The sequence below is a fragment of the Nyctibius grandis genome, chromosome 1, assembly GCF_013368605.1.
Source record: "Nyctibius grandis isolate bNycGra1 chromosome 1, bNycGra1.pri, whole genome shotgun sequence".
Lineage (NCBI taxonomy): Eukaryota > Metazoa > Chordata > Aves > Nyctibiiformes > Nyctibiidae > Nyctibius > Nyctibius grandis.
This window is the reverse complement of record NC_090658.1, coordinates 100304920-100328190: the sequence shown is the minus strand read 5'-3', so window position 1 is coordinate 100328190 and position 23271 is coordinate 100304920.

The following is a 23271-nucleotide window of genomic DNA, read 5'->3' as shown; positions in this document are numbered from 1 at the left end:
AATCCACAATCCTTTTGTGTTTATGCCATTACAACATTATTTTCTCCTTCACAATGCAAAACTTGAAAGACTCTAGAAATTATCTTTTCTAATCACAGAAGCTTTCTGTTATAATTCAGCTGAAATTTCATTAATGTTAAGGTTTTGGATTAGTGACCAGTTAAATATCACCAGATATCTGATAGGAATTTAATTTCAAAACATGTGCAGCATGCGCTATTGTCGCAGAGGCACCCACAAAATAGACAAATCCTTCAGAATGATGACTCAAAATGTGCAATCACTCACCCATAAAATGAGGGCTCTGAATCCTAGGGAAGTTACCTTGGGTGGCATCCCAATCCAAAGAGAAAGTCCTCTACTGTAGACCCACTGCCCTAAGGAGGACCAACTCAACTCACCCTCCAGCAGGACTCTGTTTATACCCTAGTCAGGTCTGACCTGTGGTCAATTATGATTGGCTGGGGGCCCCACCTTCCCTTGGCTGCGTGCCTGGCAACGGTCACCATAAGCAGGTGAAAAATCAAGCAAGGAAAGCGCACAAAAAAGCCCCCAGCTCAGGTCAGGGCGGGTGCACCTGTCACAGTTATGTTGTAAATTACAGACTTTTAATAAAATGTTAATTTACTTAAAGAGATTCTGAATTAACTCATTTGTGCTTAAAGTCATATCTGTTTGTATTTAAAGACCTATTTTGTTTTACAGAGTATCCTGTATCTACAATATGGTGAGCTCTAAACTACCTATAAATTAGGTTTATGCAAAAAAGGGACTATACACATAAGTATGTAGAATTCTAAAGAGAACATTAAAACAAAACCATGGCACAAGTCTTTCCTATTTATTTCCCTATGTCTTTTTCTTATAGTAACAGATGTCAGAAAAATCTCAACATATACAAAGATTAAAGATAAAAATAAAATACTGTATTTCTTCAGAAAGTTCAGAGGGCTTTTTTCTGGTGTTCAAGGACATGTAAAGATTTAGGTCAGTTCTCACCCTATCCAAATAATTTCACTTACTTATTACAAAAATACCAGTCTCAAATAATTAAAAATACTTGCTTCAGTAACTAGGAGTGCAAGAACTTTTTGAACCAAACATATCAGTCAGTAAAATAAAAATGTAGAAATAATTTCATTGTGTTAAAATACATTTCTGTTCTGCTCAATTTTCAGGTTTTATTCCTGTCCCCGTGCTTCTCTGTATTGTCTCATACATTTTTCTGAGAATTCCCTTATTTGTAGCTCATTTTTCATCCAAGCACTGCATATAGTGTTCTTGTTCCAAATTGATTCACAATTATAATACAATTTTCATTATAATTCTGTCTTGTTTCACTGTGATTAATCTATTTTCTGTTGCCTTTACCTTATCATTCTTCTAAAGTCTGATTCCTTTAATTCTGAGTAGAAAAATGTTCATAGTGATATATCAGGATGATACATGGGTTGTTATGTGTTACTCTAAAATATACTCTTTGTCCCTGTCTGTTCTGAAAAAAAAAAACCTTCTTAACCCTAATGGATTTATAAGGAATGGAGAGCTATGTCTTATAGCAAAGTCTGTTCCTTAAACTATATATACAGTCTCCTATACGTACATTCTCCTTTGCCATCTTCATCAGAGAAAAGGTGCTACAGATGTTACAGAAGCAAAAAGGAAAGACTCATTCCTTTATGAAAGCAAACCTTTTCCAGTAGAATCTGAAAAATAGCCCCCAATGAATTGTGCAGAAGTAGCAGGCACTTCCAATGCATTTTTAAATGTAAAGTATCATTTATAACTTGAAGTGGTGCCTTATGTTGAGGTGCGGGAATTCAATAAATCACAGATTCCTTTTCCACAGTAATGTTTGTCTCAGGTTCCTGCTTTCTCAGCACAAGTCATAAGCTTCTTTAAAATCATGCAATCCTCTCTCCAGTGGCAGTAGTCATGACCTCTTCTGACCAGGGACAACTTTGCAAGGTGTGGCCCTGGTCAGTCTGCAGCTTTGTGGCAATTCAGAATATGGAAGGCTTAGCTCTTTGGCAATGTTCTGTTTCATTTTCTTTTCTGTTTCAATTATTCATTGTGTTACTTTGGAAGAGGACTTGAAAAAGACAGCTCTCTGTCCTGCTTTGTGATTGATGATGGAGGAGACAGTAAAAGATACCTACTGTCAAGAAACAATGGAAGTTTTGAAACACTGGCACAGAAATGGCAGAAAGAAAAGATGCTACCCCTTACTGGGGCCAGGGTATGCTGCAGGTTTTCAGTGTTTAGTGTGCATAAATCAGTGTGCAGCTTGATGGATTTTTTCTGCAAGAGGTTATGGAGTTCTTTCTGTTAAGCTTTTTGTTCTTGGATGTTCACATCAGCTCTGGTATTAATTTCATGTTCAGCAGAAAACAAAATGCCGAAGTGCGGTTCAGGTGAAATCAATATATTTTGCTTGGTCTTGTATTAAAACTGGGAGATTTAGGTTGTTTTAGAAGAAGATTTCAAAAAGCTGCAGTATTTGAAGAAACAACACATGGGCAATATTTGGAAGCATGAATCATTGAAGAAATTTAGACTCAACTAGACAATATTTGAGAAGTGAAGCAGGTGTGAGTAAAAAGCTGTAAAGATTTAAATATATGTAAATAAAGAGTTAGCGAAGAACAGAGCAGAAGGCCTGAATCATTTACTATTTGAAACGTCCCACTGTGTGAAACGTAAACTGAGTTGTTCAAAGTTCCATCTATACCTTGGATATCATTGAGGTATGCTAAGGATTAAAATGTTAGGGAAGGAAAAATAACCTTATAACGGGTTTATGATAATACTTTTTTTTTCTTCTCTATGCAGGTGGTTCACATAAGAAAAAAAAACTCACTGATTTTAGTGGGAGACTCATTTTTTTTCTCTCCATTAGCTACTTATACTTTTCTTTATTGCAGCTCTACTTTTTTCACTGTTTATTGGGAATAAATTCCTACACGGTCCTTGGGAAGCGGAAAAAATCCAAAAATTATGCACAAAAAGGACTGTACATGGGGGGAAAGAAAACAAGCCAACTACATCTACAGTATGATGAGCTCTAGGTTACTTATCACTGTTCACGAAAGAAATGATTATGTGTAAATATTAGTGCTCAGCATAGTTAATAAATATCTGGTGTCCTTGTATCTTGAATGCTACATTCAGCTCTCATCCCCTTCTTCAGAAAAGGACATAGCAGGACCTATAAAGGTACAGAAAATGTCAACAAAACTGATTAGTGGTATTAAACAGATCTCATGAGGAAAAATTAAATAGCCAAGAATTTTTCAGCTCAGGAATGATGTAGCTGAGGCAGAATATGAGAGATGGCAACCAAATAATAAATTCAGTCATGAATGCAGCTAATAAAGGGCAATTATTCTATATTGTCCAGAACATCAGAAGTTGGGGAGTCAAACAAAGTCATCTGAAAATAGGTAAGTCAGTAGGTTCATACCAAAAAAAAAGGACACTATTTGGTTGCTTTTTTTTTTTTTTTAAATAAGACATTGACACTATGAAACTCATTCCTGCAGGATGTTTATGAAGCTGAAAGCTTAGAGACTTCAAGAGGTAACTAAACAAATAAGCCTCCAACACAGGCTGCTAACAACTGGCAAAATCTCTGACATAGTTAAGCTCTTTTTCTTCTGATGCTTGAAAATGATAATGTACTCTGTGAGAAAGATCTCTGTGTGATTGTCCTGCCATATTGCACTTCCCTGAGTAGCTTCTATGAGCAAACATTAGAGACAGGATGCTGAGCTAGGCAAACATAGAATGTTACCCAGAAAAGCAGTTATCAGCAAACTAAAAAATGTGTAAAAAAGTTAAAGCATTTGAAGATCTAGGATGATATTCAAATGCAAACAGAAGTAACAGCCTAATGTTTGCAAACATGGGAAAACGCAAGTAGAATTGAGAGAAAAACAGCATGAGAGATGATAACCAGTAAGCTTGCTCACACTCTCTTTCTCTCTCTCTATGTGTATACGTATACACACCCCCCAACTACTGTAGAGTCAACAAAGAAACATGCTGACTAAATATCTTGATTAGTAACAACAGAACTGAATTCATTCCTTTCCAGAAGCAGTCAAAGTATCACTGACTTAGTGCAGGGCTACCAAAATAAAGAGCAAAATGTCATAGAAGTCATACTTTAAAACAGACAGCATGGTCAACTCCCTTACAAATTGGATAGTCACTTATGTAACTGTAAAGTGAGAGAACATAATTTTTTCCCATATTCAAGAATGTATAATTAAGCCTATGTAAATTTTAAAAATACTGACTGATAATCAGTTAATCTAATACACAAAAAGCTTTTCATATATGATGAAAAGGTTTGCCAGAAAAAATCAGCATATTGTAAATTATGCTAGCAAATGTGTATTATGCCACCTTCTACACATTGATCAAAGAACCAGTGCACAATGCATATTGCTAAGGAGAATAAATAGGAAAATAACAATTTTTAAAAGTATTGTCATGCATGAATGTGCTTGCTCTCTCTTACTTAACTTTTAAAAAGAAAAAAAATTAAGGAAAATATGGGTCATGGTTGTTCCTGGGGGATGACGTGGTGGTGGTCTTTCTCTTCTTCATTGTGTTTTCCTGCATTAATTAATACCTACTGAAGTTTTGGACATGCAGTCCATAAACAAGTCATATACAAATTGATGTTTGTCTCCAGGTATTGAAAAAGGGAACCAGAAGTGGAAACTAGGTAGAAAGAGTTAGAAAGATTCAAAAAAAAATTTTTTTCTACTTAATGGCACCAAGCAAATGTAAATAAAATGCAAATAAATTTGCAATTTATTTAAAAAGAAGAGTCATGATGTCTTTTTTGAGGAAGTTTATAGTAATGCATATATACATTTCAACATGTCTCTGTATTCCAGAGGAAAAAAAAAGATGAGAAAAGTAAGACCGTGCTGATGTTATATTTTTTCTGTTATACATTCAAGAAAGTTTTTTTCTCTTCTTCTTTAACACTGTTCTGCATTTGTGGATTTATTTCCTACTATACATCTGCTGACAGAAAGTCCACAGTATTTTTATTTTTTAGCCTTTATAATAACCTCGGAAAGAAAGAAAATCACAGAATCACAGAATCACAGAATCACAGAATCAACCAGGTTGGAAGAGACGTCAGGGATCATCAAGTCCAACCGTTGCCCTGACACCACCCTATCAACTAGACCATGGCACTAAGTGCCATGTCCAGTCTTTTCTTAAACACATCCAGAGATGGTGACTCCACCACCTCCCTGGGCAGCGCGTTCCAATGTCTAATGACCCTTTCTGAAAAGAAATTTTTCCTAATGTCCAACCTGAACCTCCCCTGGTGAAGCCTGAGGCTGTGTCCTCTTGTCCTATCGTTAGTTGCCCGGGAGAAGAGGCCAACTCCCACTTCATTACAACCTCCCTTCAGGTAGTTGTAGACTGCAATAAGGTCACCTCTGAGCTTCCTCTTCTCCAGGCTAAACAACCCCACCTCCCTCAGCCGTTCCTCGTAGGACAGACCCTCCAGACCCTTCACCAGCTTGGTTGCCCTCCTCTGGACTCGCTCCAACACCTCAACATCTTTCTTGAAGTGCAGGGCCCAGAACTGAACACAGTATTCAAGGTGCGGCCTCACCAGTGCCGAGTACAGAGGGATGATCACTTCCCTAGACCGGCTGGCTACACTATTCTTAATAGAGGCCAGGATGCCATTGGCCTTCTTGGCCACTTGGGCACACTGCTGGCTCATGTTTAGCCGGCTGTCGATCAGCACCCCCAGGTCTCTTTCCACTGGGCCACTTTCTAACCACTCTTCCCCCAGCCTGTAGCGCTGCATGGGGTTGTTGTGACCAAAGTGTAAGACCCGGCACTTGTTCTTGTTGAACCTCATGCCGTTGGTCTCGGCCCATCTATCTAACCTGTCCAGATCCCTCTGTAGGGCCTTCCTACCCTCCAGCAGATCGACACTCCCACCCAGCTTGGTGTCATCTGAAAATTTGCTGAGGGTGCACTCAATCCCTACGTCTAGATCATCTATAAAGATATTGAACAACACCGGCCCCAGAACTGAGCCCTGGGGAACACCGCTAGTGACCGGCTGCCACTTGGATTTTGCCCCATTCACCACCACTCTCTGGGCTCGGCCATCCAGCCACTTTTTAACCCATTTAAGAGTCCACCCAAAATGAAAGAATGGGAAAGGGGAGGAAAGAAATGTCTGTTAAAATATTTGAACATGTAATCTCTTATGACAGTGGGAGAGATCTGATGTTCACTAGTTCAAACCCCATATTAATCCTCATACCTTGTGCCATCAGAGTTATAAGGAATTCATCTTCCAGGGCGAAAGAAATATTTTGTAGGGAGTATAATTTTTTAGGGTTTTTTTGTAGGTGTCAACACACTGAAACCACTTGTTCTGATTTATACATCAGAAAGAGGACCTTTACAGAAAAAGTTTTGTGGTTCAAGTAGTCTGTGTAGCCAGCAGGCTTCCTGTCTGCATGTGGAATGGGTGTTATCTATTTCTTTGTATCTCCTAAGCAATCTCCCTTGTCTCCATCTTTCAAACAGCATTAGAAATTAACCTCTTTATTGATTGTAATTACTGCTAGTAATGAAGTTACAGGTTTGTTGAGTGTTCACATTTACTGGTCAAGTGTTCAATTGAAAAGGGTTAGGAATTCTCATTAGAATGTCAACTATTTGTGTTTTTCTGTAAGACTGTGGTCAATTGATTGAAAGAAGATCAATAAAGACCTGTGGGATTGAAACAGTTTTCAAGGAAGTAACCAAACTCTACAGAATTGCTATTATATAAAGACTATTACTGAGTAATAGCATAAGCCTGTTTCTATGCACAGCTCATCAAGAGAAAGGAATTTCTATGATATCGATAACAAATAGACACAGCAAAAGTAACCTGTTATTGTACAGTAGAATGAGCAGATACAGCCATTTTAAACTTGGTCTTTCTTTGTACTTTTTGTATTCACCAAATCCTCCACACAAATCTTCTAAAAATACAAGATAAGAGTGAGAGATCTTTGTTAAAAATCTTCCATCTTATACCATAGAAGAATATGACCCACTATTTTACCCATTTGAGGTATTTTTCCTGGAAGTACTATCGAAGATCCCACTGAAAACAGAGTTTCCTAGGGCTGTACACAAATTTAATGCCAGTTTTGCCCTGAAATCGTAGAGAGAACAGACAAAGGCATGGAGAAGGGAGGCAAAGGCATGAGAAGGGAATCTGACCCTCCTCAGTTCGTATAAAGAAACTGAAGCAGAAAGCTGCAATTGTCTACTAATGCTTTTTGCCTTGAGCATCACTGGGGGGAAAAAAAAAAACAAACCAAAAACCAAACAGGTCTACCTGAATGTGGAATCCTACCTGGATCCATCTATTTAGAAGAGGAAGGAGAATCTCCGCTGGCAGATTAGCTGATTTAGTGATTCTCACTTTAAACTAATGAACTTGGGGGGTGAGGTCCAAAGCTGTAACAAGTGTACTTGCAAGCAACAGGGTGGATGAGTGCACCTACCTAAGTACTGAGGAATGTCCCTCAATGCTCCAAAAATGTTCGACCAAAAAGGTGGAACAGTTGACAGGGCAGTTGAAGTGACTCTATGCCAATGCACACTGCATGGGTAACAAACAGGAGGAGCTGGAAGCCATTGTGCAGACAGAAAACTGTGATCTGATCACTGTCACTGAAACTTGGTGGGATGAATCACATGATTGGAGCACCGCAAGCAATTACTATAAACTGTTCAGGAGGGACAGACAAGGAAGGAGAGTTGGGGAGGGAGGGGATTGTCCTCTATGTAAAAAAAATTGACTGACTTCATAGAGCTGTCTTTGAAAAACAATGATGAACTAGTTGAGATCTTATGAGTAAAAAAATAGAGGCCAAGTCAACAAAGGAAACCTCGTGGTTGATGTTTACTGCAGGCCAGCTGATCAAGAGGAGCCTGTTGATGAACTGTTCTTACTTCAAAGACAGAAAGCATCATGCTCGCAGGCTCTGATCCTGCTCAGGGACTTCAGTCACCCTGACATGTCCTGGAAAAGCAGCACAGCAAGCTGTAAACAGTCCAGGAGATTCTTGGAGTGCATTGAGGATAATTTCTTAATCCATGAGATTAAGAGAAGCCTGAACAGAAAAGAAGTGTTGCTAGACCTGTTGCTTACCAACTCAGAAGAACTAATTAGAGAGGTTATGGTTGGTAGCAGCCTGGGCTTCAGTGATCATGCCCTGGCCATGAAAATGTTCAGAGGGCTGGAACACCTCTCTAATGAAGAAAAGACGAGACAGTTGAGGTTTTTCAGCCTGGAGAAGAGAAGGCTCTGGGGATACCTTATTGCAGCCTTTCAATATATGAAGAGGGCTTGAAAGAAAGATGGAGAAACAGTTTTTACCAAGACCTGTAGTGACAGGAGAAGGGGCAACGGTATTAAACTGAAAGAGGGTAGGTTTAGATTGGACATAAGGAAGAAATTCTATATGATGAGGGTGGTGAGACACTGGAATGTGTTGACCAGAGAGGTGGTGGATGCCCTGTCATGTGATTCATCCCTCCAAGTTTCTGTGACAGTGATCAGATCATAGCTTTCCAGCTGCACAGTGACTTCCAGCTCCTCATTTTGGTAGTAACTACATAATTTTAAAAAACTGACTACACATAAATATTACCTTCTATATACAGCCACACTTACCCTGATCCAGTCTACTCTATCCAAAGTTCTTTATTCAGCCTGAGAGGGCATAAATTGGTATCTCCAAATTCCTTATGACTCTCTACCTAGAGACCATACTGTACTGAGGCATCTATTTTTTGTCCTTCTTTTTGAAAGTGTTACCTTTCTTTCTGGTGGGGAAAAATAGTTTGAATTGTTTTGATGTGGAAGGAGAAGAAACAGGTAATATGACTTAACCCATTAAGCTAAATACTGTTCCTGTTTCTAAGTCCATTCATATGTGTTACATAAAAAAGGCACAACACAAGGAAAATAAGATACTGGACTTCTCTCTCCAACTGTTTGAGCTATACATTAGTCTAGAATTGTTTTTGTTTCCTTCTTCTGGCCTAATTTGTTTTGATACTCTCTTCCTTTTACATGTCTTACTTAAAAAGGATTGAGTGAGGATTTTTTGATTGATATCTCTGATATCATAATATTGTATAGCTTGGTGATTAGGACATTTTCTAGGAAAGAAACACTGTACAAATAGAGTATGTGCACAATTATGTCTAAATATTCAAAAGATATTTGTGTTATGGGAACATTGTGAAGAAACAAAAATCACCCCTGGAAGTGCTCCAAGGAAATTAATAACAGAAATTGCAAACAGTAACAAAGTAAATGTCTGTGTTTGCTTTTTTCTTAATTAAAAAAAAAAAAATAATATATTTTACAGTGTTTCCAAACTCTCTTCATCACTCTGACAACATTATTTGCGCTGAAAATCCCTTCTGTATTTCATTTTTCTGTCATATCATCTAATATTACATAAAATTGTGAAGATGTATTGTCTGTGTTTCTGTATGGTGTTTTTTCCAAAATACAAAGTATAGCATTGTACCATATAGCTAAATTGATGTATTCAGATTAGAATCAGATAAAATGCACTTACTTGAACAAGTCAGTAATTACACTGAATCAAGTAATGTGTCTCTAGAGCCACTCTATTCTAGTTTGCTTAAAGAGCAGCTGACTCTGAAAGCATTTTGTTTACAAGCCATTCTGTTTCTATATTATGTATTTTTCTATATTTATCTTCCATTGTTCTTTACTACTAGGAAAATTTGCATGAAAACAGGATCTTTGTTTTTCAGGAGTCCATCTGCTACCACTGCTTATTCTCAGCCTGAAGTCATAATCCAGTGTTTATGACATCATCCTAACACTTAGAGGAACCAGATGAATTGTCAGTAAAAACAAAGTGAAAATGCCCACAGATTCTGTTTTCAGATGTGGTTTAAAAGGAGAAACCAATGGACTTTCAATCACAAAACGTTTTTTCTTACAAATACACATAATGCACAGCTAGCAAAACAGTAAGAAGAATCAGCAACTCGTTTAAAAGCTATGAAAGGTACTCTAGGGAGCTAGGGAATTAGATTGCAGAAAAAGGATTTTGCTATGGTAACACCACCTACACCTCTTAAATTCTCTAATGTCATCAAAAGAAATGCTGATTTTACTTAATTAATCCCAAATTGGGGACAGACCTGTTGGAGAGCAGTGTAGGGGAAAGGGACCTGGGGGTCCTAGTGGACAGCAGGATGACCATGAGCCAGCAATGTGCCCTTGTGGCCAAGAAGGCCAATGGCATCCTGGGGTGTATTAGAAGGGGTGTGGTTAGCAGGTCAAGAGAGGTTCTCCTCCCCCTCTACTCTGCCCTGGTGAGGCCGCATCTGGAATATTGTGTCCAATTCTGGGCCCCTCAGTTCAAGAAGGACAGGGAACTGCTAGAGAGAGTCCAGCGCAGAGCCACGAAGATGATTAAGGGAGTGAAACATCTCCCTTATGAGGAGAGGCTGAGGGAGCTGGGTCTCTTTAGCTTGGAGAAGAGGAGACTGAGGGGTGACCTCATTAATGTTTATAAATATGTAAAGGGCAAGTGTCATGAGGATGGAGCCAGGCTCTTCTCAGTGACATCCCTTGACAGGACAAGGGGCAATGGGTGTAAGCTGGAACACAGGAGGTTCCACATAAATATGAGGAAAAACTTCTTTACGGTGAGGGTAACCGAACACTGGAACAGGCTGCCCAGAGAGGTTGTGGAGTCTCTTTCTCTGGAGACATTCAAAAGCCGCCTGGACGCGTTCCTGTGTGATATGGTCTAGGCAATCCTGCTCTGGCAGGGGGATTGAACTAGATGATCTTTCGAGGTCCCTTCCAATCCCTAACATTCTGTGATTCTGTGAATAATTACATGAATTTCTCACTCAGACAAATTCTCACTTATCAAGTAGGATACCAGGAGAGATATTGTCTTGGCTTCGAGGGGACAGGAGCATTTTCACTCCAGACAAGGTCCTCTCACTTAAAATAAATCATACTTTTACAGTTGGCTTTGACAGAACACGGATTTATATTTGAATTCAGAGTATTTCTGATCATGGCTAATGAATTAGAATTGGCATTCCAGATGCTGACAGAAACATTCGAATAAAAACACTATTTTAATTTTTTTTTTAAAAAAAGTATTTGTCTAAACTCTTTCTCTAGTTGGCACAGAAGGCCAGTCCCTGCAGAGGACAGTTCCCCACTATAACAGCCTATCTTTCACTACTGACTACCATGGAAACCTAGATGACTAGCTTAGGGATCTTAACTTTTACTTGACGGGTGTCTGGTGAGGAAAGTCACATTCCAAGTAATAAACACAAAATGCAATCTGGGAAATAGAGCTGGTTTTCATTATTTCCATGATGCCGGTAAAACAGCTGTGTGTACATATATTGTAGGCCAAGGGACTACAGCTGTACATATATAAGTCCAGAGAGCCTGCAAGTTTGTGGGTAAACACATAAACAATGTTAGGTAGAAGGCTAAGGCATTAGTGATTTCTTTGTCATGGATGCTTTCCATGTATTTCATATCAATGAGAAACTGAACGTTCAAACCCCCGAATATTTATCCATAAAATATTTAAATTTTATTAAGCTGACAGGGTGCCTCAAACAATAGCAATTTGAATGCCTCCTGTCCATGTTCTGTGGTTTTCATTCTGCAGTTAGATTAAATTTTCAGCTGGATTAAGAGGATGAAACATGACCAAGGACTCACATAATAAATGCAGTTTCCTACTTGTCCACATACAAAAATCATTATTCATCACAGCAAATGTAGTCCAGCTAGCAAATGTGCAGGGAAAAGCAACCTGGGAGAATGATAGCATGAGGTTTTAAATCTGCAAACCATACTAGGTATTCAGGAAACATTTCTGAAACTAAATTCTATGAGGACTCTTACTATTATTTACTTCTGTAATATTTTTGCATTCAGATATCTTAGAACAAATTATAATTCTACTGAGATTTTTCCAACCATCATGGCTGACTTTATCAAACTAAAATTTAAGTCCACATTCAACCAGTGTGTATGTTCCACCGCTGTCAACCAGTCTGAATGAGGATCATAAGGAACAACTTAAAGTTGCTTTCATTTATTTTCATTTCACCCCTTATCTTTTTTGTTTTAGCTGTGTTCACCTCCTTCTTCCCTCATCCTCCCTTCTTCAAGTCTTGTAAATTGCTCTGCCTGATTTCTAAGCAACCTGATGTCACCTGCAGTTTTGGGGAGGCAATGCCAAGGGATTTTGCTGCTAGCATTTCAGAGGGCAACATGCAAGGAACTACGTACTAAAATGTATGCAAACCCGAGAGGAACCTTGATGTACTGTAGAGAGCTTATGAGGACTTTCTATTATTGAGTGACTACATGAAATTTCTGACACGTACCTATTTGCAACAAAAAGCAACTAATAGCCTTTGTCTCATGTCAAAATTTCTTAAAGCCTTTCTTTATCAAACTTAAGATGAACCCTCTACAATATACGACTGCCCTGTAACTGTATTTGTAAACAAAAAGAAAGTTCTAGGCTTAAGGACAAGAATTGCAGTCGCCGAGGGGAGCTGTTCCAGAGCCAGCCCGTCCTGCAACGGAGCGGCAGATCTCGGCGCACAGTGGCTTTTCCTGAGGTAAGGAAACGCCGGGGCAGCGGCAAGAGCCACCCGGAGCCGGCAGCTCTCACGGAGGGTCGCTGATGAGGCGGGGGCATTGCCAGAGCCACCGTGGCCCCTCCTACAAAAGGCGGCCTTGGGAGCGCCAGCGACCAGAGCGGGCAAACAGGGTGTAGCGCGGCAGTTCGCGCGGCAGTTCGCGCAGGGAGGGCGCAGACACCCTACCTGACCCTCAAGGCAGGATGGTGAGCACTCGCCTGAGAGCGAGGGCTGCAGCTCCGGCTCGGGGATCTGCACCATCGATCCCAGCCGTGACTGATGCCTCCACCCAGACAGAGCTGTTGAAGGGAGAGGCTGGAGTGCAGACCTTGGGCTGTGGTAAGTGCCTTGATCTTTTGCCAGGGGCAGGGATGGGCAGCAGCAGACCTGCCTGCATCAGGTGTGCCCAGGTGGAGGACCTCCTGCAGCAGGTGGCTGAGCTGCAGGAGTCAGTGAGGAGGCTGTGTAATACCAAGGAGGCTGAGAAGGAGTTGGAAAATGGGGTTCAAGTGCAGTCTGCAGTGGCCCAACAGTCTATGGACAAACAGGCATAACCCCCCAGCGGCACACTCGGAAGGGGGGATAAAACTGCAGGAGAATGGAGGGTACTAAAGACAAGACCATCAGGAGCAAGAGACTTCCCCCAAAGCCTGAGGTGCCCCAGCAGAACCCCCCAGTGGCACACACAGAAGAAAGGGGGGATAAAACTGCAGAGGATTGGAAGGATGCAAAAGTAAGGACTAGCAGGAGGAAGAGACTTCCCCTGAAGCCTGAGGTGCCCTTGCAGAACCGCTTCAGTCCTCTGCAGTCTGAGGAGGAAAGACCTGCCGCATCGGGAGAGACGCTGGAGCCCAGTAAGGTAGCCCAGTGTGCCCCCCGTATAAAGACCAGTACTACCAAGAAAAAGCAACGTGTGATAGTGGTAGGTGACTCTCTACTGAGGGGCACAGTGACACCCATCTGCCGACCTGATGCGCTCTCTAGAGAGGTGTGCTGCCTACTGGGGGCTCGCATCAGGGATGTCAAGGGGAGACTACCGAGCCTAGTACAGCCCTCAGACTATTACCCACTGCTGCTGTTTCACGTGGGCACCAGTGATACAGCTAAGAGCAGTCTGAGACATATCAAGGAGGACTACAGAGCCCTGGGAGCAGTGGTAAAGGACTCTGGGGCCCAGGTGGTTTTCTCATCGATCCTTACAGTCAAAGGGAAGGGGACTAAAAGGGACAGTCATATTAGGGAAATCAACACATGGCTACAGGACTGGTGCCACAGCCAGGCGTTTGGCTACTTAGACCACGGGACTTGTTTTGAGAAATCCAGTCTTCTGGCAGCCGATGGGGTCCATCTGTCAGAGAAGGGGAAGACCATCTTTGATCATAAGTTAGCCAAGCTGGTAGAGGGCTTTAAACTAGATTTGCTGGGGGAAGGGATTCTCAGTCCATCCCAATTCAGCCAGTCTGATGCTAGGGCCAGTAATAGGTGCCCAGAGACTGGAGAAGGATGGCAGGTCGGCAGGAGAGTGCCACAAGAGCCACGGACAGGAATTTCAGGCCGCAAGGCAGCTTCATCGGGGGCTCAACTGAAATGCCTCTATGCAAACGCATGGAGCACGGGGAACAAACAAGAGGAACTAGAGACATGCACATACCTGCAAGGCTACGACCTTATTGGCATCACAGAGACATGGTGGGATGACTCTGACGACTGGAGCGTTGGAATGGAGGGATACAGGCTTTTTAGGAAGGACAGGCAGGGAAGACAAGGAGGGGGTGTTGCGCTCTATATCAATGATCAGTTTGAGTGCATGGAGTTATGTCTGGGGATGGAGGAGGAGCAGCTGATGGAAAGCTTATGGGTCAGGATTAAAGGGTGGGCAGGGATGGGAGATGTTATAGTGGGTGTCTGCTACAGGCCACCTGACCAGGATGGCCAAGCGGATGAGGCCCTCCACAGACAGATAGAGGTAGCCTCACGTTCACAGGCCTGGTCCTCATGGGGGACTTCAACCACCCTGACATCTGTTGGAAGGACAACACAGCTGGGCACAAGCAATCCAGGAGGTTCCTGGAATGCGTAGTTGACAACTTCCTTCTCCAAGTGATAGAGGAGCTGACGAGGAGAGGTGCCATGCTGGACCTTGTTCTCACCAACAAGGAGTGGGGGGGCGTGAAGCTGAAGGGCAGCCTTGGCTGCAGCGACCATGAAATGGTGGAGTTCAAGATCGATAGGGCAGCAAGGAGGGTGCGCAGACAGCTCACCACCCTGGATTTCATGAGAGCAGACTTTGACCTCTTCAGGGACCTGCCTGGGAAAGTCCCTTGGGGTAAAGCCCTGGAGGGAAGAGGGGCCAAGAAAGCTGGTTAGTATTCAAGGACCACCTCCTACAGGCTCAGGAGCGATGCATCCTGACAAAGAGGAAGGCAGGCAAAAACGCCAGGAGGCCTGCATGGATGAACAAGGAGCTCCTGGACAAACTCAGGCACAAGAAGGAAGCCTACAGAGGGTGGAAGCAAGGCAGCCTGGGAGGAATACAGGGAAATTGTCTGAGAAGCCAGGGACCAGGTTGGGAAAGCTAAAGCCCTGATAGAATTAAATCTGGCAAGGGATGTCAAGGACAACAAGAAATGCTTCTATAGGTATGTCAGTGACAAAAGGAAGATTAGGGAAAAAGTAGACCCTCTCTGAAAGGAAACGGGAGACCTAGTTACCCAAGATATGGATAAAGCTGAGGTACTCAACGACTTTTTTGCCTCAGTCTTCACTGGCAGGAGCTCTAGCCTCACCACCCAAGTCTCAGAAGGCAGAGGCAGGGACTGGAAGGATGAAAAACCACCCACTGTAGGAGAAGATCAGGTTCGAAACCATCTAAGGAACCTGAAGGTGCACAAGTCCATGGGACCTGATGAGGTGCATCCACGGGTCCTGAGGGAACTGGCGGATGAAGTTGCTGAGCTGCTATCCATCATTTTTGAGAAGTCGTGGCAGTCTGGTGAAGTTCCCACTGACTGGAAAAAGGGCAAACATAACCCCCATCTTCAAGAAGGGGAAAAAGGAAGACCTGGCGAACTACAGGGCAGTCAGTCTCACCCCTGTTCCTGGCACGATCATGGAGCAGATCCTCTTGGAAACTATACTGAGGCACACGGAAATCAAGGAGGTGATTGGTGACAGCCAACATGGCTTCACCAAGGGCAAATCATGCCTGACAAATTTGGTGGCCTTCTACAACGGGGCTACAGCACGGGTGGATAGGGGAAGAGTAACTGATGTCATCTACCTGGACTTGTTCAAAGTATTTGACACTGTCCCGCACGACATCCTTGTCTCTAAATTGGAGAGACATGGACTTGACGGATGGACCACTTATTGGATAAAGAATTGGCTGGATGGTCGCAGTCAAAGGGTTACGGTCAACGGCTCAATGTCCAAGCGGACACCAGTGATGAGTGGCGTTCCTCAGGGGTCGGTATTGGGACCAGTCCTGTTTAACATCTTTGTCAGTGACATGGACAGTGGGATTGAGTGTGCCCTCAGCAAGTTTGCCAATGACACCAAGCTGTGCGGTGTGGTTGACACGCTGGAGGGAGGGGATGCCATCCAGAGGGACCTTGACAGGCTTGAGAGCTGGGCCTGTGCAAACTGCATGAAGTTCAACAAGGCCAAGTACAAGGTCCTGCATGTGGATCAGGACAATCCCAAGCACAAATACAGACTGGGTGGAGAATGGATTGAGAGTAGCCCTGAGAAAGACTTGGGGGTGATGGTTGACGAGAAGCTCAATATGAGCCGTCAGTGCGTGCTTGCAGCCCAGAAGGCCAACTGCATCCTGGGCTGCATCAAAAGAAGCGTGGCTGGCAGGTCAAGGGAGGTGATTCTGCCCCTTTACTCCGCTCTCATGAGACCTCACTTAGAGTACTGCGTTCAGCTCTGGGGCCCCGAACAGAAGGACATGGAGCTGTTGGAGCAAGTCCAGAGGAGGGCCACGAAGATGATCAGAGGGCTGGAGCAACTCTCCTATGAAGAGAGGCTGAGAGAGTTGGGTTTGTTCAGCCTGGATAAGAGAAGGCTCTGGGGAGACCTCATAGCAGCCTTCCAGGACCTGAAGGGGGCCTACAGGAAAGTGGGAGAGGGGCGTTTTACAAGGGCATGTAGTGACAGGATGAGGGGGAATGGTTTTAAACTGCAAGAGGGTAGATTTAGATTAGATCTTAGGAAGAAATTCTTTACTGTGAGGGTGGTGAGACAGTGAAACAGGTTGCTCAGAGAAGTTGTGGCTGCCCCCTCCCTGGCAGTGTTTAAGGCCAGGTTGGATGAGGCTTTGAGCAACGTGGTCTAGAGGAAAGATGTCCCTGCCTGTGGTAGGGGGGTTGTAACTAGATGATCTTTAAGGTCCCTTCCAACCCAAACCATTCTATGATTCTATGAATTTCTACATCAGTCTTTCATGTAAATGTTAGAGCTGTATTTCTACCAGTGCTCCAACTACCTTAAACAAGTGTTAGTGTTTACTCTTGAAAACAAAGAAAAAGCAGCTCCTTCAATTCTCAGTATGTTATTGTTTACGTTTTTCTTTGTGTCCTCCTCCAAAAACTTTAGATCACATTGCTTTTTCTTCAGATATTGTCTTTCTTCAGACACATTACATAATAGACTTCCTCTTTGATTTCAGGTTTAGAACTGACAGCTCCATCAAAAAGGTTTTCTAAGAGAGATTAATGGCTTTGATGAATCCATAGTGGACATCTGAAATGATTTAGTAGTTGTCTTTTTCTTTATCTATAGTCATTGATACTTTCTTTTACACACTAATCAAAAATTATATTTTAGCTACGGTGTTAGCTCAGAGTTCTGAGTTTTGATCCTGTATTACTGATATTACTGATAACTTTTTTTGTGTTATATAAGGTCCTAGCCAATTATTGCTTTGCCTTCTAGACCGAGTTCCTTATGGGCCAGTATTGAACACACACTTGTTACAGAGAGATAATCATTTCCTTCCCACATGTGAGCTGCAAGTAGGATCAATTATTAATTCTATTTTTGGGCTCATAAGGTCTAGATTTTCAGTTCACTTACAGCATCTTTGCAGCACTCACTTGACACAAAGTGTCTCTAAGTAGTCTCAAATGTTTCAGTTAACATGTCAGGATGTTTTAAACTCTCAGGAAGTTTCTGTGCTTCCTAGCTTTCAGACAAAGCATTTCAACATGTCTAATAAAAATAATAGATAAACATAATTTACTCTCAGATTTATTTTTTGTATAATATAGCAATATGAGTTTTATATAATTCTATACTTATATATCATGTTGACATCATTAAAATATATATTTTGCAAAATATATACTATGCAATGGTATATGCATTTAACAGAAAATATATTTCATAGAATTTTACCAAATGTTTTATTTTTATTAAATAGGTTTAGTAATAGGAAACATGTTCCATGCCCCTTTTTTTTAAAATCAATTCTCAATAGAAAATTTTCCGCAAAGCTCTTCAGTGACACATTTTTTTCCTCTTCCTATTTCTGAGCTCCAGCTTCTCTTTTCTCCTAATACAAAGTGAGAACACTTTCTGTTCTACCAATATTTGCCAATCTTAGGAGCCATTTAAGCCTCTATAATACTGCACCATTCAGAGTTATCCGACCCCAAACATCACGGTTCACATTTCTTTCCTAAACCCCTTAATTTCTCATAGTCTCCAAATATATTCAAAATAGCACAATAAGATTTTTCTGTGTGAACAAAATGAAAATGTAATTTAAAATTATGCAAATTATAACTGATCTTCTGCATGCTTGTTCAAATGTGTTTGCTGAATAATAATACTTGCTGGCAACATGGAGATGAAGGTGCTAATTCAAAACACGTTATCTGGCAGTGCCCTTTTATTTAAAATATTACAAATAGTATGGTATTGTAAGTCACCACATGACTCATCTATTTTTGCTATATTTTACTTAAATGCAGGTGAATATAATCTATTAAATGGATTTTGATTGCCCTTAGCTGTGCACGCAGTTGAGTCCTTTGAATGCAACAAAGTGTGATCATGTTTCTGTAAAAGAATTGAATGCTTTCAAATTCTATGACATCCAATTTATAAAAATTAATCTAAGAATTAAGGCTATGGAGAAAATTAGTTACTTTTTAATATGTCCCTTCTTTGCTTATTCAGATTCAGAATTTAAAAGCAATATATCTGAAACAGAACTTGGATCTGAACTACATGCAGACTTGTTAATGTAGTGCTGCAGGAGTAAGAAGCCTTGTTTGCTTGAATTTTTGTAGCTTCTCTGAATTTTAACCCATTGTTATGCACATTTTTTTACAGCTGTTTGTCAAAGGCTTTTAAAATAAAGTTTAAACCCAAGATTGTGATACTATCAGTGACAGAGTAGAAGCTTATGTCATAGTCGGTCTCACTTAAATATATTTAAACAAATTAAATGTGTAGAAAGGCAATAGAATCTAGTCCTTTATGTGCTTTCAGTTTCCATATTTATCTATTTCCCCTTCAATCATTAATCCCATTAATGGCTAGTTTCACTGAAGCTTGGGGCTCCTTTAAAAAAAAAACACACAATGCTTTACTTGAGAAAGCATGCCTTTAGCATTCCTTTAGTGTTCCTTTAGCTTTCCTCCACTCTCCTTCCCCCTTTCCCCTTTCCCACAACGTTTCTTATTGACTTATAATGCTTAAGAATTCAGTCTTTTTGGTGGACCTGTGGCATCAGAAAACAAGTGTCCTTAGTTTTCCAAGCCAATCAAACAAATTCACTACAAGTAGGTCTTCTCCAGATGACTGGAGAAGTTCCAGCTGACTGGAAATTAGCGAATGTAACACCCATCTACAAGAAGGGTCGGAAGGATGATCCAGGGAACTATAGGCCTGTCAGCCTGACCTCGGTGCCAGGCAAGGTGATGGAACAGATCATCCTGAGTGCCATTACACGGCACATGCAGGACAGTCGGGGCATGGGGGCTAGCCAACAGGGATTCATGAAAGGCAGGTCCTGCTTGACCAACCTGGTCTCCTTCTATGACCAAGTGACCTGTGTAGTAGATGAGGGCAGGGCTGTGGATGTAGTCTATCTAGACTTCAGTAAGGCATTCGACACTGTCTCCCACAGCATCCTCCTAGACAAACTGGCTGCCCAGGGCTTGGATGGGTGGACTCTTAAATGGGTTAAAAAGTGGCTGGGTGGCTGTCACGGTTTAAAGCTGGGCCGGCTGTTAACCAGGTGGCAGATGCTCTCTGTTAACCCTCTCCCCCCCACTAAGGGAAAGGGAAAAGGGAGAGAGACTTATGGGTTGGAAAAGTTAAAACAGTTTTAATAAACTATAATAATGAAAAAGAGTATAATAACAATAATAATAGAAATAATCAAATATATACAAATATATACAAAGCCAAGATTGAGAGCTTGGAAATCCTCCTCAGGCAAAGTTGCTCCCCCAGCAGGGGCAGAGGGGAAAATGCAGTAGCTCTCCCCAGCACGGGCAGAGGGGAAAATGCAGTAGCTCCACCCAGCACGGGCAGAGGGGAAAATGCAATAGCTCCCTGCCATCACACCTGCAGGCTTTTAACTGGAAACTGGCAAAGCTGGTACCAATCAGTGGGAGACAGGAGGGCCCCTCCCTCCTGGGCCCCACCTCCAGGAGGCAGTGGGTTAGTGATAAATAGGAAAGTGAGAATGACGTGTGTGGGATGGAATACCTCGTTGGTCAATCCTGGGTCACCTGCCCTGTCTGCTCCTCCCTGCAGGTGCGAGCCCCCTTCGGCTCTTCACTCATAAGCAGTGAGGAATTTAGCAGTGACCTTGGTTTCTCTAAGACTAATTGGCCCGGTTTGGGCCAAACCAGGACATTCCACCCCTTATTCCATACCATTCACGTCATACTCGGATCACCACTACCTTTTCATTTTCAAATATATGTACTCATATCACTAGTTTATGATTCATCTCTGGCCTAGCCCAGAGAGAGGTGGTGAATGGGGCAAAGTCCAACTGGCGGCCGGTCACTAGCGGTGTTCCCCAGGGCTCAGTTCTGGGGCTGGTGCTGTTCAATATCTTTATAGATGATCTAGACGTAGGGATTGAGTGCACCCTCAGCAAATTTTCAGATGACACCAAGCTGGGTGGGAGTGTCGATCTGCTGGAGGGTAAGAAGGCCCTACAGAGGGATCTGGACAGGTTAGATAGATGGGCCAGGACCAACGGCATGAGGTTCAACAAGAACAAGTGCCGGGTCTTACACTTCGGCCACAACAACCCCATGCAGCGCTACAGGCTGGGGGAAGAGTGGTTAGAAAGTGGCCCAGTGGAAAGAGACCTGGGGGTGCTGATCGACAGCTGGCTAAATATGAGCCAGCAGTGTGCTCAGGTGGCGAAGAAGGCCAATGACATCCTGGCCTCTATTAAGAATAGTGTAGCCAGCCGGTCTAGGGAAGTGATTGTCCCTCTGTACTCGGCACTGGTGAGGCTGCACCTTGAATACTGTGTCCAGTTCTGGGCCCCGCACTTCAAGAAAGATGTTGAGGTGTTGGAGCGAGTCCAGAGGAGGGTGACCAAGCTGGTGAAGGGTCTGGAGGGTCTGACCTATGAGGAACGACTGAGGGAGGTGGGGTTGTCTAGCCTGGAGAAGAGGAGGCTCAGAGGTGACCTTATTGCAGTCTACAACTACCTGAAGGGATGTTGTAGCAGAGTGGGAGTCAGCCTCTTCTTCCAGGCAACTAGCGATAGAACAAGAGGACATAGCCTCAGGCTTCAGCAGGGGAGGTTCAGGTTAGACATTAGGAAGCGTTTCTTCTCAGAAAGGGTCATTAGACATTGGAACGGGCTGCCCAGGGAGGCGGTGGAGTCACCATCTCTGGATGTGTTTAAGAAAAGGCTGGACATGGCACTTAGTACCATGGTCTAGTTGACATGGTGGTGTCAGGGCAATGGTTGGACTTGATGGTCCCAGAGGTCTCTTCCAAACTGATTGATGCTGTGATTCTCCAGTACCCCCTTGGCTATCCACAGACTAACCTCAATGGCTCTGTTTCCTAGAACTCTGTTCTGTGCAATATTCCTGCTTCCAAGAGTGAACCTTCAGCACTCCTATTGCCCTTGGATCCAATCTTGCAAAGTGAGCTCTGAGCAGACTTTAATGCTTGGAAGTGAAAAAACAAACAAGCAAACAAAAAAAAAAACCAAACTAAGGAACTTTACCATGTCTCCCTATGCTTTTGTCTGGACCATGATTTACTGTAATGCAAATGCTTGCTGTTCCATAGCAATATGAATTCACAAGATAATCAGCCTTCTTCACTGTTTCGAGACACAAATGCCATTTTCTACTTACGTTTCTTTCTAATAATGTATGTAAAAAGAGGTCTCAAGTCAGAACATAAGTTATTTTGTCAGAGCTTTTTTTTCTTTCCCCATCGGAGGGAATGAAAAAAATCTTTTCCCTTTAAAACCTTTACTTGCAATAAATCTCTGTTAAAAATTAAAGGTTCAAAGCAATATAAGAGTACAATGTACATACTCTAATATATTCTTGTACAGATTTCAGGTTCATCTTCCTCAGAATTTGTTACTTCAATGTTTTTTTAAGCAAAGGAGAAGGCTTGTTTATGCTTTCACTCAATGTTATGTCTAAGATTTATAGGACATAGATTTAGATTTATAGATTTAGATTTATGTTAGATTTATTTTCCTTTTATAATACTATTTATAATTTCCTTTGGTGCCTAGGAGAGTTTCCACACTAATATAAAATCTGTATGAAATGAATCTTTGCTACCTTTCTCCAGTGACCTACTGAGGTATTGTACTAGATTCCTGTTGCTCTTTTTCAGGAAGGCAGTGCTTCCTGAACAAGATGACAGATATTTAAATTTAGTGAGAAATTCTAGATTCTAGTTTATCCTTTTCTGCCCGTATTTGTACTTGAACAACTTTTTAGGTAACATATCATCATCAAGCTAAATTCGAAGGGGGATGGGGTAGTAGCTGGGCTTGCACCACTGGGGCAATGCTCTAGTGCTGAGGTAGACCAGGAGGCCTCCCATCCCCCTGGGGTGAAATCGGTGTGCTCAGCTCGCTCCCTGAAATGCCTGTACACCAATACACGCAGCATGGGGAATAAACAGGAGGAGTTGGAAATCCGTGTTCGGTCGGGGGGCTATGATCTAGTGGCAATTACAGAGACTTGGTGGGACGCCTCGCATGACTGGAATGTGGTCATGGATGGCTATGTCTTGTTCAGGAAAGAGAGGCCACTAAGGAGAGGTGGTGGAGTTGCTCTTTATGTGAGTGAGCAGCTAGAATGTATTGAGTTCTGTCCAGGGGCGGATCAGGAGCGAGTTGAGAGTTTGTGGGTGCGAATTAAGGGGCAGGCTGGCAGGGGTGATACTGTTGTGGGTGTCTATTACAGGCCACCGGATCAGGATGAGGAGGGTGATGAGGCCTTCTACAGGCAGCTGAGAGCAGTCTCACAATTACAGGGCCTGGTTGTC